The 15874-nt window shown below is 36.5% G+C and overlaps 1 long non-coding RNA gene across 4 annotated transcripts in view; it reads left to right on the top strand.

The window, feature by feature from the left end:
* LOC309666931 overlaps positions 1-15874 on the top strand; it is a 281226-nt gene that overhangs the window by 192887 nt on the left and 72465 nt on the right. For 3 of the 4 annotated variants that reach the window (XR_014267359.1, XR_014267360.1, XR_014267361.1), the window contains one exon: positions 1895-1979. This is a non-coding gene — a long non-coding RNA (uncharacterized lncRNA). Of the gene's footprint in view, positions 1-1894; positions 1980-2081; positions 15646-15874 lie in introns of those variants that run through there. The other variant, XR_014267362.1, reaches the window with a different exon arrangement.

Consider the following 15874-nt stretch of genomic DNA (forward strand, 5'->3'; position numbering starts at 1 on the left):
CAGAATAAGAAGATGTAATGGAAAAGAATCAGAAAAAGAATATATATATGTATAACTAAATCTTTGCTGTACACCTGAAACGTGAATCAACTATACTTCAATTAAAAAATAAATTAAAAAAAGAAGGAATAAATGAAGGTAAAATTTATTTTTTTAAAAAGATGTGGCAAAAAGAACACTGATGGGAGTCTGGAAACCTCTTCCCATTTGGTTTCCACTGAAACAAATTGTGTGATTCAGAAAAGATCCTCACAACCTTAGCATAAATTAATGGAATTGACTAGATAAATTCCAATGAAACTAGGCTCTAAAACCCTATTCCAGAACTAAAAGGTTAACAATAAATCAATAAGCAGATGGGCTGAAAAGTCACTCTTGAAATTTAGAAACTAAATTTCAAATTACAGGGCTGTTCTTGAAATCACAGATATACCAGACGGTATAAAGTAAGGGAGGAGCAAGGAGAACCGTGTAAAATTTTCTCAAGGGTAAGACCTGAGAGAAATGTGCATAATTCTTGCATTTCCCACAGCTAAGATTTTCGTCAATTAGAAAGACTAAGGTCAAAAAGGGCATGTAGCTTAGATATTAGCACTCATTTAATTAAAGAGAGAAATGGGAAAAAATGAATTCTAAAAATGGGGCAAAAACTTTAACTTTCCCCTTGCTCCATCAGCCCCAGTCATGCCACACCAAACATTTTTAAAAAATTAATTAGAAATAAATAGTTGTAGTTATTAGACAGATGTCCCTGAGGAGGATTTCATGGTACAATCTCAGTAGACAAAAACCTAAAGGACCTTGCTAGTATTTTATCCTAATCAGTCTTAATGGTCTCTTAACCTTCTTTCAATGGCCTTAGTTCAGAAGCCAAACATCTAAATGACAGAACCATAAAGAATTAGTGAAATGTTCATTGGATTAAAAACTAGAGGGAAAAAAAAAAGCTGTTAACATTTTTCAGAAAAAAAAAAAAGAGCCATTTTAGGTCAGTGGCTTTGAAATGAGTATTTGCTCCTGTTAGGGGCTGTCTTGGTAGTCATTGCCAGATCCCATACCTGGCACAGTGTTTGGTGCATGGGAAAAACCGAGTAAATGTTTGATTGATGAACAGACATGCTAAATAGGCTTTATTTGAGTCAATTCTTTCCCTGCTTTTTGGGCAAGTGGTCATTAATGTAAATGACAAACAGGGGTCTGGGGAATAGTTTATTTAATCTCTTGCTATAGCTCTTTCTCCAGCCTCTCAACAAGCTCTGATGTTGGTCTCTGCACCTTCCCTGACCATACATTCCTGGAGTCTCTATATCACCAATATTACTCAGGAGATAAAATATCTAAAATAATAAGTCCTTTGACCAGAATGTCTCTTATCTGACCTACAACTTGAGCTAAATAATCAAACCTCAAAGCCCATGGAATTTAAAACTTTAGGGTTGCTGGTGCTGAATATTTTGTGATTGTTTTTTCCTTTCTTGCACTTAAAAAAAATTCTATGTACAGGTACAAATAAATATTCCATAGATACTTGTTGGATAAATGACTTTACAGTGCATACTGTAAGCTGTTTGAGGAAAGATTTTATGAAATTTGGTTGGTTGCCACAAAGCCTAAATGTTTTGTGATTCATTCAAACTTTTACCTTGTGCCATATCAGATAAAGTTTTATGAGTTTATCTACAGAAGGAAGAGCTTCTTGTCAAACACAAAAATAGGGAGCAGAGAGAAAGAGGTGGAGTTTCCTTACTGAAATCAGACGTCAACATGCTGTGTTCATTATGAACCCTCACATTCAATAAAGTTGAGAATGCCAGGGTACTGGAGCAGAGTTTTACTGACGATCAAAACAACCTGCTTTAACAGACTTTGTGTTCTGTCTTTTCATTTCCTGTAGGTGGTTAGCTCCTGAATTGAACCAAATACCAAAGTCTCTGATTAGAGGTAACTGGTTTCCTTCCTGACACTGAAAATGTCAAAAGGTAAGCTGCCTCTGGATGGACCTAACTTTGAAGCTTATTTGTGATGATTCCAGTTAGTTCTAAGGTGGTAAGAATTAAAATGTATTATATTTTGTTTTACAGATTCTTTGAAGTTTCTTGCTGGAACTTATTTTTAAATATCCTCAGTCTTTTGTTTTATATTCATAAGCAAATTGATTTCTTCACTCCTGATTCTATCTTACCAACTTTTAAATTATTTATAGTTACCTGTTACAATTAACAAGAAAATTGCACCTGATCTAGTCATAATTTTACGGAAAACTTTGTTTCATCATTCTATGATCTTCTAACTAAACTGCAAAATTTAAATTGGTCATAAAATGTTTTTTTATCTTGAAGAAGTTTAGAAAGAAGAAGCATGTATGAAGAAGCTACTGATACTTTATCTTTTCTTTTCAGATAGAGTGATCATGTATATACAATTTTTATCCTGTGCAACTCCAACGATAAAATTCCTAGGTTTGATAGGGATTTGGGAAGAAATAGTGGATAAGACTTACAGTCATTTGGGATTTAATTAAGTCACATTTTCAGCAGGTGTTCTAAATAAATACAATAACAGTAATAAATATTATTAGCATGCAAGATAGTGCCTGACTAGAGGCGGTAAACATTAGATAGGGTTTGAATAAAGGACTATAAGCTCAGTATCACAGAACTTTAGATAGGAAAGTTACCTAAAAAATGTTCTAGTCCAATTCCTGAGTTTTACAAGTGAGAAAATTCAGTTTCAGGGGAAGAAACTGTTTCAGGTTAAACGGTCTGTTAGTGGCATAGTTGAGGCAACATTTTATGTCTTCTACTTCTGATTCACTACCTTTAGCCTCTGTTTTTTCTAAATGTACCAACTGAAAAACAAAAGTGACTACATGTATTGAACTATCCATATAATTATTAATTTAAATAGTACAAGTTAAACCTTGATCTACAAAGTTATACCTGAACATATTTTGAATAGTGTTGTGAATTTTGTAGATCATGTTCAATTATTTATCACTTACTCAAAACTTGTTTCTGTTGTACAAGCCAAGTTATGACAATATAGAAAGTAGAAAAAGAAATGAAGAACATCCACAATTTCTACCATTACAGTACACACTATGCAGTTTTTACTCCTAGTACTTATTCATGCTTACATATTTTCTGAAGTTGTAATGATGAGGTAATATGATCTTTGTTATGTTTTATTTAATTAACATTATATCATGACATTTTCATGTTATTACATAATGTTCATAATGACTACTTTAGCAACTGCATAGTATTTCATTGACTTGCTTTGATATTTATTCAGCCATTTCCCTCTTGTTGAACAATTAAGTCACCTCCAATGTAACTATTAATAACACTGCAGTGAATTTCTTCATTCACATTGCTTGTGTATGTTGTTTTTCTTTAAATTATTTTTCTGTGGGTAAATTATAAACTATTGAATTTTAACTGGATATGAGTATTTAGGTATCAGCAGGGCTTATAGCACATTTTGCTAAATAGTTTTCCAAAAAGGTTACATCATATAACTAAAGAATAAAGTCATCTAGGCTGTTGATTAAATAGCACAGCCCCACATTTACCAGACATGGACCATGGAAACAACAGAGAAGCCACAGTTAGGACTGGGCTTGTGTGCAGAAGGGTGTCCAAAAGTCTGCACAGATAATGTGCATGACAATCCCTAAAAATGAAGCCCAGTAGTTTTCCTGAAATTTCCAACAATGTAAATTCTCAGTGCCTTCTTTTTTTTTTAATAGCTGAGGCTGACAGTTTTTTTTTTTTAATTATTTATTTATTTATTTATTCTTGCCTGTGTTGGGTCTTCTTTTTTGTGCGAGGGCTTTCTCTAGTTGTGGCAAGTGGGGGCCACTCCTCATCGCGATGCGCGGACCTCTCAGTGTCGCGGCCTCTCCTGTTGCGGAGCACAGGCTCCAGACGCGCAGGCTCAGCAGTCGTGGCTCACGGGCCCAGTTGCTCCGCGGCATGTGGGATCTTCCCAGACCAGGGCTCGAACCTGTGTCCTCTGCATTGGCAGGCAGATTCTCAACCACTGCGCCACCAGGGAAGCCCTAGTGCCTTCTTAAAGAACTAGATTTTTAATAAAGTCAAGACATTTCTAGACCAAAGAAGGGTAAAGAATTAGCCAGCACGTGCAGAGTCTAGTTAACATGATTAACTCCCATTACCAATCATGTACACTTAGAGAAAATAGCCTTAATGCTTCAAATAAGTACTAAGACGGAAGAAGTTGAGCACATGAGACTCTTTTTGCCTGTTGAGTGAAAGAAAATAGAAAATTGGACTTAAAGCTCTCATCCATCATAAACATGTATTCCCTATACACACACCCCACCCCACCCTCAATCTGACACACACACACACACACACACACACACACACACACACACTGGTCAATGAAAAGACCATGCTTTTCTTTTTTTTTCCCACAGACTTACTGTTTGTTTTCCTCCAAATGGCAAAGGCAGAAGTAGATTGAGTTACTTAGGCAGAGTTCTGTGTTAGAACTGTGAAGCACATTTTCGTCCTACTTTTTTAATGGAAGGGTTGCTTATGTTTCAATTCAATCTCTGTGGCTATTGCTATTGAGTAAACCTCTTTACTCCAACCTTCTGGGTGAAAAAAGACCATGCTTTTTAAATTTCATAAGTTCTTTAGGACTCAGACCCAGGATTCCCAAGGCTGTGGTGATTGACTTGCTCATTATTGCTCAGTATTTTTTTCCTGGTATATGGAGCTACACAGCTACCATTTATTGAAAAGCTGCTATCTCCCAGCCACTTTCTTGGATGCTTTTTGTTCAGGATCTCATTTAATCCTCACAACAACTCTATATAGTACCATTTATTTCTCTCTATTACACATGTGGAAATCAAGGCCCAGAATCTTTAAGCAATTTGCATGAAAACACAAGTTCTGAGTTATGAGGTGGCAGAGCCAAGATTCACCCTTCTCTGATTGATGCTGTTCTATGAAGTACCTCTCAGTGCAGCACAGACAAGTTGAGGGGGGCATTTCTACCTTAATATGTTAACATTTCTGGGATATTTTGGTTCTCTTGAGATTTTTCTATTCATAAAACTTGAAAAACCTCTCAGTTACTTCTTTTTCTCAGAATGTCGGTCATACTGGATATTTACTCTGCTATTAAATGTATGTCCAGAAGAATACAAATGGGAACCAAAATAGTGGCCCAAAATTAACTCTGTAATGTTTAACGAAATGTTATAATATTTTGCATTCAATCTTCATGACTAAAGTCACGACAGATATTCCAAATCAGCAGTTGTGTTGCCAGTGGAATCTCAACAATATTAATTCAGATTTGAACAACCACTCTTGATTTATCTCTTTAGATTCAGGTCCCATAAAAACTAAGGATGAAGTCTCCTGATTGAAGTCTTTAAATTTAATTTCTAAAAAGCAATTAAATCTGATAAAGTGTTTGGGTCTGAGAAATTTTGGCGAAGGCAAAGAATGAAACAGGAATATACCTGTGTCATAACACAGCTACCTTATTGACAATTCTCCTCCTCAAGTAGTTAAGCTGATCTCTCAGCAAATCCATTAAAATTACCCACAAGAATTTAAGTATGTAGTATTAGAATGATCTTGGTACAGAGTTAAAAAATATTATTCCTTTCCCTGCCTGCTTTGAAATTTTCACCCAAAGAAGGATTAGATGACTTCTAAGTTTTTTAAGTTTGTAGAAGAATTCTACCACAAATTTAAACTCAAGAGGAAAACACTTTAGATGTATGATTAATATATTATTAGTGAATATTTGGGATAAAAAACGTCTCATACTTAGAAACGCCAAAGAAAACCAGTTTATGTCTACTATAGGTGGAAAGATACTGGCCATAAATATATCTTGAACTTTTAACTGTGACAAAAGAAATTTTACTACATATTCTGCCTGCTTTTACATAGGTAGTTAAACTCTATATAATTATATAGTTAGAAACACAGTTATATAACAAATTAAGTCCTGGGAAAGGGAAAAAACATGATTCCATGTAGATACACACAGCCCTCAAAATTTGCTTGCAAATGGTTTGGCTCTTAAACATAATTTCTCACAGAAAAATATTTCAAATTATAACCCCTCTCCACCTGAAACCCACTGAATGCATAATTAAGTTGAACTGTGGTTATTATATTTGAGACAGAGCTCTTTCAGGGAGGAAGGAGGCAGAGAACACACATTTACTTCTTTCCTTTAGGGCTGGCTATGAATAAAATATTGTCATAGACAATGTTGATTAGGAATCTTTTATATTCTTTCATCTGTCACCTGAATTTTGCCTGCTGCTCAGTTTTTGGTGTGTGCTATACTCACTTCCTGTTTTAAACTATGCTTATTGGCACACTACCCAGGACCAGCCTACCTCCCAAAGGACTTTGTGCCTCAAAATGATCTCCCTCCCCTCTTGTCCCTACTGCAGTGCCTTCCATGTAGAAGGCACTCAATAATTACTCATTGAAGGAATGAATGAAATAAGAAACATACAAAGTAAAAGAGAAAAGGTGTGGTTTTGATCCTTTATAGCCTCTTCACTTTCCCTATATTTACATTGTTTTCCAAGTTTCATCCAGTTGTTGTTTTGCACAATGGCTCCCTTGGAGGTGAGAGCTTGAGTTCCAACAAGCGTGGTAAGGGTAGGGTGGAGGACAGCCGGGCACATGTTTTATGCAGATTTTTAGATTCAGTGTTAATGGAAGGCTCACCTTATTTTTAAATGATGAGGCTGTTGTAAATAGCAAGGCTACAAAGCTCAAGAGAACATGGTGAATCACGATGACAAAAGGTAAGTACACAGCGGTAATGTGGTGTAGAGATCGCAAACTTGCTTCGCGTGTGTTCCAAGCAGTGATGGCATCTTAAAGCAGCCACATGTCTGTCCTATCCAACACATAGAGAGGCACGATAGAACAGTGCAGCTACAGTGCTTCTGCTTTGCAACAGCGGTTCACAGCCAACGATGCTCAGAGCTCAGTGTAGCTCCCATGGTAACTCGTGGGCGAGGTGCCTCCTTAGGCCCTTCCTGTGCTGCATACCTATCTCATTGCTAAGCTGCTTCTGGTTGAAATCCCATGCACATGCTCTTGTATGGTCAAAAAGAGACTTCCTCTGTACAGAACTCACTCAAAGCCCGACATGGGCACATGGCAGGCTGCTGGCCAAAATGTGCCCGCTAAGCCGCTAACAAATGAATCATGAATCTGGGTGACTGGAGAGACAAATGTTTACCATGGAATGGTAACAAAAAGTCTGGGCTTTTTGCCATTTAGGAAAGAAAAAAAAGTATATAAACTTTCTATCCTTTCCTGGATGGAGGTCTAAGGAGGTACAGGGCACTCAGTTCAGTCTTTAGACAGCAAGCAAAGTGACAAAAAATGAGACTTTTTAGAGATTCACAGTGAAATACACATGCATATATATATATACATATATATACATATATATATATATAATTTTCTTTTTTTGTGGTGACTGGTTTGCTTTACCATAAAACAGAGTAGGATGTTGTTATTACAATTTAGCTCTTTCCTATTCCAGCCCTTCATTGTTTAAGGCTATAGGGAAAGCAGGTTGTGCTTAATGAGTAATAACTCATTGAACACCAAGAATGAGGGCAGAATAAGATAATGTTTTTGAGTATAGACTTTGTAGTCAGACAGAGTGGATTTCAATTCCAGACCTGCCACAATCTGGCTGTGTGACTTTTAGGAGGTTACTTAACATCTTCCTCTCTGTAACGGTCAGTGCAGGTAGGCAATATGTGTTAAGCACTTAGAACAGTGCCTGGGACAGATTAAGGGCTCAATAAATGTTACTTGAAGATTATTTGCTTACTGATAGTATTCCTAAAATTAGTATTAGGAAAATTTTGCACCAAAAGCGTTATGGCCAAAGAGCCAAATATACACACCAATAACATTATGCCCCACTAGACTAAGTTTGCTAATTCCTCTAAGGAAAGTTATTTGAGTAGAAGCATTTTAAATTAACTAGTTGCATATTGTTTACTTTTTCTCTTCTGTGTTTTATCAGTCCTTATCACTGTGCCTGGTAAATAAATTATTTCAGAAATGGAGATAAGACAAACAAGAGATCTAAGACGATGGAATGTCTAGTATGTTAACATACTCTATTCCGGAGGGAGAAAATTAAGAAAAATGGTTTCCAGCATATTTATGAACAACTTATTATTGATATTCTGTGGTACATACATACATGCATGCATATATAGCTGAGCTCAGTCTTTGGGACGGGAATGTGTGATCCAGGTGTGCTCATCTTTCCGTTTGGCCTTTTGCTCCCTTTTCTGAGTGGCCTGCCGTGCCTCCATTTCTGCTGTCAGTGGCCCTGGCACCTGGAGGACTTCCGGGAAGGTATAAGCTGACCTGAGCTTTGCTGTAATCATAAGCATCTGGATTCTTCTCCATGAATCTCCGGAACTCATTACGTGCTGACTTGTCAGCTGCAACTGTGCATGGTGGCCAGGTCCAGGAGTCCCTAGGTGCGAAAACCCAAAAGTGGGTTCAGCTTGCCTCCTGCTCCTCCCAACATCACCCAAGCAGACCAAGGGAAATACTGTCAAGTAGCCAGTGCCAAGATCATCGTCCGTGTACCCCAGAAGGGGTCGGCATGAAGACCCTTACTTACTGCACAGGGGTCTGCCCCTGCCTCTGAGGCCAACCACTGAGCCTCTCCCAGCTGCAGCTGCTGTGCACAGGATGGTGAAGCCACCAGAGCCCAAGGGGGCACTGAGCAGAGACAGAACTCCAGGGTCTAGGGGGCTGGTAGCTAGCCCGTGCTTCAGCATCCCCGTATCTCCAGCTCAGCAAGCAGCCGGAAGCACGTCCCAGAGCTCTGGCTGACCAGGGGACTTGGCCTCATCTGGGGAAGGCCCCAAAGGGGCTGACTGTGAAAAGGCCTCATCTTCTTGAGGTTGCTGGGAAAGAGTCATTTGCACCCCAGCCTCCAGGTCTCGGTTTTTCTCCCTCTTATTCCTTTTTCTCCTCCTCTGCTTGGGCAATACCTCAAATTCATGAAGATCCAGCGTCCCCAGTGTCACCTCTACTAGCTTCAACTCTACCTGGGGGCCATCCTCTCCCTCTGACTCTGAACCTAGGGAAAAATTTGCTATGTTAGATCCATCTAAGGAATAAGCAGAGGGTAGAAGGGTGTGAGCTGCACCAGATGCATAAGAATGTACATAGAGAGATAATCCAGATCACTTGAAATAAAATTGTCACCCAAAAAAAAAAATTTCTCCTTCAGCTGCATTTTGCTTCTCTTTGTCTCTCTGGCAAGCTGGCAAACTGTTAGATGATCCCATGTTCAGCACACAGACATTGCAGGTTCTCCAATATCTTCATTCGACTATTCAGGGAGAAGCTGAGAACATCAAACTATTTTCAGTTATGCTAGAAATGCACCAGGAAGTTTCCTACTGTGTAGCAGAGTGGAAGTGATTTATTTTAAATGAGAAAATGAACCATTGGTCAATGGAAAGTTGACAGCTAATAAAATATCTGCAGCTGGGACTCATCTCTCCATGCAAAAGAGATCTGAAAAAGAGGCAAGGGGAATTGAGGTGATTTGGACTACTTATGACATGAACTTCTGACACTCATTCTGTAAAACTAGTAATATGAAATATGGTTTTCCAACTTCAAGGCTGAGTGATGAAGGAAAGAAAAGATGTGAAATGTTAGAAACTTACTTCATGGGAGACTTATTTCAGATACTCTAAAAATATCTGTAGAACCTCAGGTAAAATTTCCTTGTGAGGCCCCCTTCCTTTAGAACTTCTCTTTGCAATCCAAACCTCCAGTTCAAGTACAGTGTGAACTAGAGAAGAGAAAGGTAGGAAAGGAAGATTGGGAGTTGGCGCTACCAAAAACATTCTTTAATAACATACCTGTATCTAATAACTGTTTGACGTTTTAGAGAACTTTTGTTATTATTTATAGAATTATTAATGCTTTGAATGGAAACATCAGCAAAATGGCAGAATAAGAAGCCTCAAACCCTCCTTTCCCCATGGAGATATCAACAATGGTACAAGATCAATTCCCTTTGTGAGAAATCCAGACACCAATTAATAGGCTGCTTCACCACAGGCAAGCCTGAAATCAGCTGCATCAAAGCTGGTAGAAAAATTCATAGCATTCACTCATCAGAATCCCTCCCACCAGCACAATGCAGCACACTGCAGCATGATCCGAAGGAAATTCCCAACTCCTGGAATCTCCAGGGAGGGGGGAAGGAGGGACAAAAGACTGGAATATACATATAACATTCTGACTTTTGTGGGGGGCTAACAGAGGAATTGGTTTCTTTCTTGCTTGAATATAAACACTGACAGGAAAGAACTCCAGGTTGGGGGCTGCTAAGAACAAAGGTGAAAGTTTGAACTAGCATTGACACTCCTCCTGTCTCAGAATAGAGCAAAAGGGAGAAAACCCCCAACTCCTGGCTTCTCCCTGGAGAGGGAAAGAGTTGAATCATGTGTCCAATGGCTGGCTTCTTTTGGGGGTGGGGGACATGCCAGAGGAATTGGTTTTCATCTCATTTGACTTGGAGTGCTGACAGGACCTGGGACACTCTAGATGCCTGGGGGTCTTTGAGAACAAAAAAAGAGCTAGGTGGCTTATGGCAGCTCCAGAGAACCTGCAGTACCACAAACAGACACCAGAGGGAAAAAGAGATTATGAACCCTTGAAGAAAGAGCCTGCAAAACCTCTCTGATTGGAAATTTATATGCACAAGCCCAGCGATGATACGTCCACAGAAAAGGTTTGAGAGGCCCCCAGAATCTCTATTCAGGCTAATGAGTGAAGGTCTCCTCTGCATGAAGCTAGTCCATAAAGACTGGGAGAAGTGGATGTTGTTTTCAATGTGCAGATTACAACACAAAATAACCAGTCACATGAAGAAACAGAAAAACATGGCCCAACCAAGGGAACAAAATAAATCTCCAGGTACTGACCCTAAAGAATTGAAAGAATATAAATTACCTGGCAATTTAAGATAATCATCATAAAGATGCTAAAATCTCAGGAAAATAATACTTGGACAAAATGGTAACAACCACAAAGAGATAGAAAAATAGACTTCAAGTCAGAAATTGTCACAGGAGACAAAGAAGGACATTACATAGTGAAAAAAGGATCAATTCACTTCGGAGAGAGCAATTACAAATATACATGCATCAAACATCACAGCACTCAAATTTAGGAAGCAAACAATGACAGAACTGAAGATAGAAACAGATAGCAACACAATAATAGTAGGAGGTTTCAATACCCCACTTTCAATAATGGATAGAGCAACCAGATGGAGATCAATATGGAAAGAGAAAACTTGAACAACGGTATAGACCAATGGACCTAACAGACATATACAAAACACCCCACCCAACAACAGCAGAATACTTATTCTTTTCCAGGAACATTATCCAGGATAGATCACTTGTTAGGTCACAAAACAAGTCTTTACAAATTTAGGAAGTTTGAAATCATACCAAGTATGTTTTCTAACCATAAGAAAATGTAACTAGAAATCAATAGCAGAAGGAAAACTGGAAAACTCACAGATATGTGGAAATTAAACAGCACACTCCTGACAACCAATGAGTTAAGGAAGCAATCAAAAGAGAAGTTAAAAAATATCTTAAGACAAACAAAAATATAACATAATAAAACTTATGGGATGCAGCTAGAGCAATAATAAGAGGGAAGTTTATGGTGGTAAATACCTGTATTAAGAAGGGATGACCTCAAATACACCTCAAGAAACTAGAAAAAGAAGAACAAACAAAGCCCAAAGTTAGCAGAAGGAAATAATAAAGATTAGAGAATAAATAAACAAAACAGAGATTAGTAAAAAAATAGGAAAAGTCAATCAAACTAAGAGTAAGTTGTTTGTGAAGATCCATGAAATTGACAAATAATTAGATTAATTAAGAAAAAGAGAGAAAAGTCTCAAATCATCAAACCAGAAATGAAAGAAAACACATTACAATTGATGAAACAGAAATTAAAAATATTATAAGACACTACTATGAACAATTAAATGTCAACAAATTGGATAAGCTAGAAGAAATGGATACATTTCTAGAAACATGCAAACTACCAAGACTGAATCATGAAGAAGTAGAAAATCTGTACAGACCTATAACTTGTAAGGAGATTGAATCACAATAAAAAGTCTCCCAACAGTAAAAGTCCAGGACCAGATGGCTTCACTAGACAATTCTACAAAATAATTAGAGAAGAATTAATGTCAATCATTCTCAAATCCTTCCAAATAATTGAAGAGGAGAGAACACTTCCAAACTCATTTTTATAAGGCCAGCATTACTCTGATGCCAAAGCCAAAGACGTTACAAGAAAAGAAAACTACAGACCAATATCCCTGATGATAACAGATGGAAAAATCCTTAACAAAATAGTAGCAAACCAAATTCAATAGCACATTAAAAGCATCATAAACCATGATCAAGTGAGATTTTTTTCCCTTGGGATGCAAAGATAGTTCAATATACAAAAATCAATCAATGTAATATACCACATTAACAAGAGTGAAGGATAAAAATCACATGATAATCTCAATAGATCCAGAAAAGGTGTTTGACAAAATTCAACACCTTTTCATAATAAAACACTCAACAAACTAGGAATAGAAGAACATTACCTCAACAAAATAGAGACTATATATGAAAACTCCACAGCAAACATCATAGTCAACAGTGAAAAACTGAAAGCTTTTCTGCTAAGATCAGGAACATGGCAACTGTAAAACAACTACCATAATGTATATTTCTGTCTCAAAATTTTGAGATCAGAATAAATCACTTACAATCAATATCCATTGGAAGTTTGACTTTGATCAAGTCATAGCTATAGCTAAAAACATAGTAAACAGAGATAACTAAACATTATAAATATTTTAGATTAAGCAATAGTTCAGAGGAATAATTTTTGGAAATTCATAAAGTAATAATAATGACCACATCCCAGGCACTTTGCATACAATGCATCTGTTCTTTCAACAGTCATATAAAGAAATTATTTTATCCCCACTTTAGAGATAAGATTGAAACTTAAGGAGGTTAGGTTATTTGTCTAAAGCCAACTGTCTAGTAAATTGCAAGGCTAGAATCCGAAACTACTTCTGTCTACAGGAAGAGATTACCAGCTCAAATTTCAACAAAACTCAATGAGATAATACAAATCTGTGAATCTAGTAGATGTAATGCAATAGGAAATATAAAGTTCTGTGGATGGATATCTCTGCATGATTATTTCCATGTGACTTTACATTTCTTTACATTTACAAGTAAAAGAATGAATGGTGGTTTCCAGCTAAAGGTGGCATATTAAACATATAAACGTTTCTTCAGTCATTTAAAAACTTACTAAAATAACAAAATAAACCTTACTAAATGAAATCTACAAGGTCAAAAATAAATGGAAATGATATGTGAGTAAGAAAACTTGGTAAGCTCAAAAGCAGAGTAAGTGGTAATTGACATCTTTAGGCTGAGAAAACAGATTTTTAAGACAATAGTGGGGAAAACAAAAAGCAACTCAATTTACACTGTAATGCCTCAGATGACTCAGTAAAGTGATATTGGGTACCTGTGAAAGTGAATTGAAGGTGGAGCTGAAAAGAATGTTTAAAGGTTTGTTTAGGAAACTATTAGACTTCCTAGATCCTCTCTTTAATTCCATGCAACTATGCTTCTCCCACTCGTTATTTTTCCTCTGGAAAAGATAAAGCAGAAATTCTTTGGGAGATATCAAGAAGAGCTGAGATTTAGGGATCATTACAGATAGAAGAATTCAATGTAAGTTTTTAAACTGAATGTTGAGGCACCAGTTTTCTTCTGCTACATGGCTTCCAGAATACTAGGAGGCAGACTATTACCTCCCAAGCAGAAGATTGTAGAAATACTTTCTTGGGAGTTTGATCAGCCTAAGAGAAAAGCCCCATACATATACAGCCTTCCCCCAATGAAATGGCTTAGTCAGATCACACAAAGAGTAAAGTGCACAGGGAGAACTAAGTTTAGAATCAGTTTATTTGTGTCACAACCTTAACTGTTTAGTAGGAGACAGTAAATGATTGTCAACATTTGAAGAAATCTGCTAGCATAAAAGGCATAAATATTCCAAAAGAAATGGGATAAAAGCAACTTGGATATCCAGAGTCTTTACAGGGAGAAGAAAAGTTTTTTAAAAAGAGAGAATAATTACTGTTGTAAGAGATATGAGAATATGTAGCATTTATCAAATAAGAATAGGGGACTATCAAATAGCAAATGGATTAATAGAAATTTCCTACCCTAAAATTATCCTAAAAACGGAATAAAAACAAAAAAAGTTTCTGAAACTAAAAGATATGTTTGTAGAAATTTAAAATCCAATAGAATGAATGAAAGATAAAGATGAGAGGGGAAAAAAAAGACCCAGGAAGTATGTAGAAAGATAAAAGAAATAGAATAAAGGGAAAAAAGAAAAGATAATTGGAATATTGATCCAGAAGTTTCAATATTTGAAAAACAACACTTAAGAAAAGAAAAAAACAGAAAATCAAGTGGAAGAGATCATAAAATAAATAATTCAAGATAATTTTTCAAAATTGAAAGGCCCCAAAAAGAACCCAGAATAGTGCTGATACCTGGCTCCACCAAAACACACCATTGTGAAATTCAAAACATTAAGAACAAAAAGGAGATCCTATAAGCATCCAGAAAGAAAACAAAATAGATTACAAAAAAAAAAAAAAAAGGATCCAGAATCACAATGGCTGAGAACTCTTCACTGCAACACTAGAAACTAGATGACAATGGAGTAAAGCCTTTGAAATTCTGAGTGACTATGTTAATCAACCTGGAATTCCATATGCAAACAAATTATCAATTTATTAGATGTGAGAGCATGAAGATGTTTTCAAACTTGAAAGATATCAAAAATGTCCTTCATGTATACCTTCTCAGGAAGTTATTGAGAAGACGTCTGCACCAAAATGAGGGGATAAACCCATAAAGGGGAAGGGATGGAATCCAGAAAACAGCAGATCCAGTCAAAAGGGAAACAAAGGGACTCCCCAGGATAATGGTGAAGAGAAAGACCACGATCACAGCCGTGGACTGGGAAACCAGGCCAGACTAGGGCAGATCAAAAATCTACAAGAGGGATGTATCCACAAAATAAATTGATAAAACACTTGATGTATTTGAACATTTAAAAAGCAGACATAGGTGACTGGGAGAGAGTTTGAGAATGAATTAGTGATAAGTACATAGAAAACTAAACAAATGAAAAATAAGAAAAAATTTACACTCTAGGGAAATAGAAAGTTATGCAAATGGTGAAAAGTAATTGCATTTTCCTATATAGTTTATTTGTAAACACCATTATACATGTATATGCTATTCATAATAATGTGAATACTACTTATTATTTAATTAACCGAAGTTATGATACAGCTACATTGAAAGGCTGAGGAAACAGAAAGTGAATAAGGAAAATGTAGTGACACAAGTTAAATTTTCTTTTTCCATAGTAGAAAGTCAGTATATAATGTCTAAAATTAAAAAAACGAAATTAACACTAGATGTGTTATTTAAAGAAACAGAGATAAGTAGCAAAGGAAATAGCCATAAGAATACAAAGAAGGTACTTCTGGGAAAGGAAAACTGGTTTGCGTTGAGGTAGACAGTGTACCTCCATTCAATAAAAATAATATAGAACTGTTAACCTATATGCCTGTGTTATTTTGATTTAGAAAAAATAAATAGTTAAAATAAAAATAACAGGGCACTAATTTTATTGAAAGA

Source organism: Balaenoptera physalus (assembly GCF_965194825.1).
Source record: "Balaenoptera physalus genome assembly, chromosome: 9".
Lineage (NCBI taxonomy): Eukaryota > Metazoa > Chordata > Mammalia > Artiodactyla > Balaenopteridae > Balaenoptera > Balaenoptera physalus.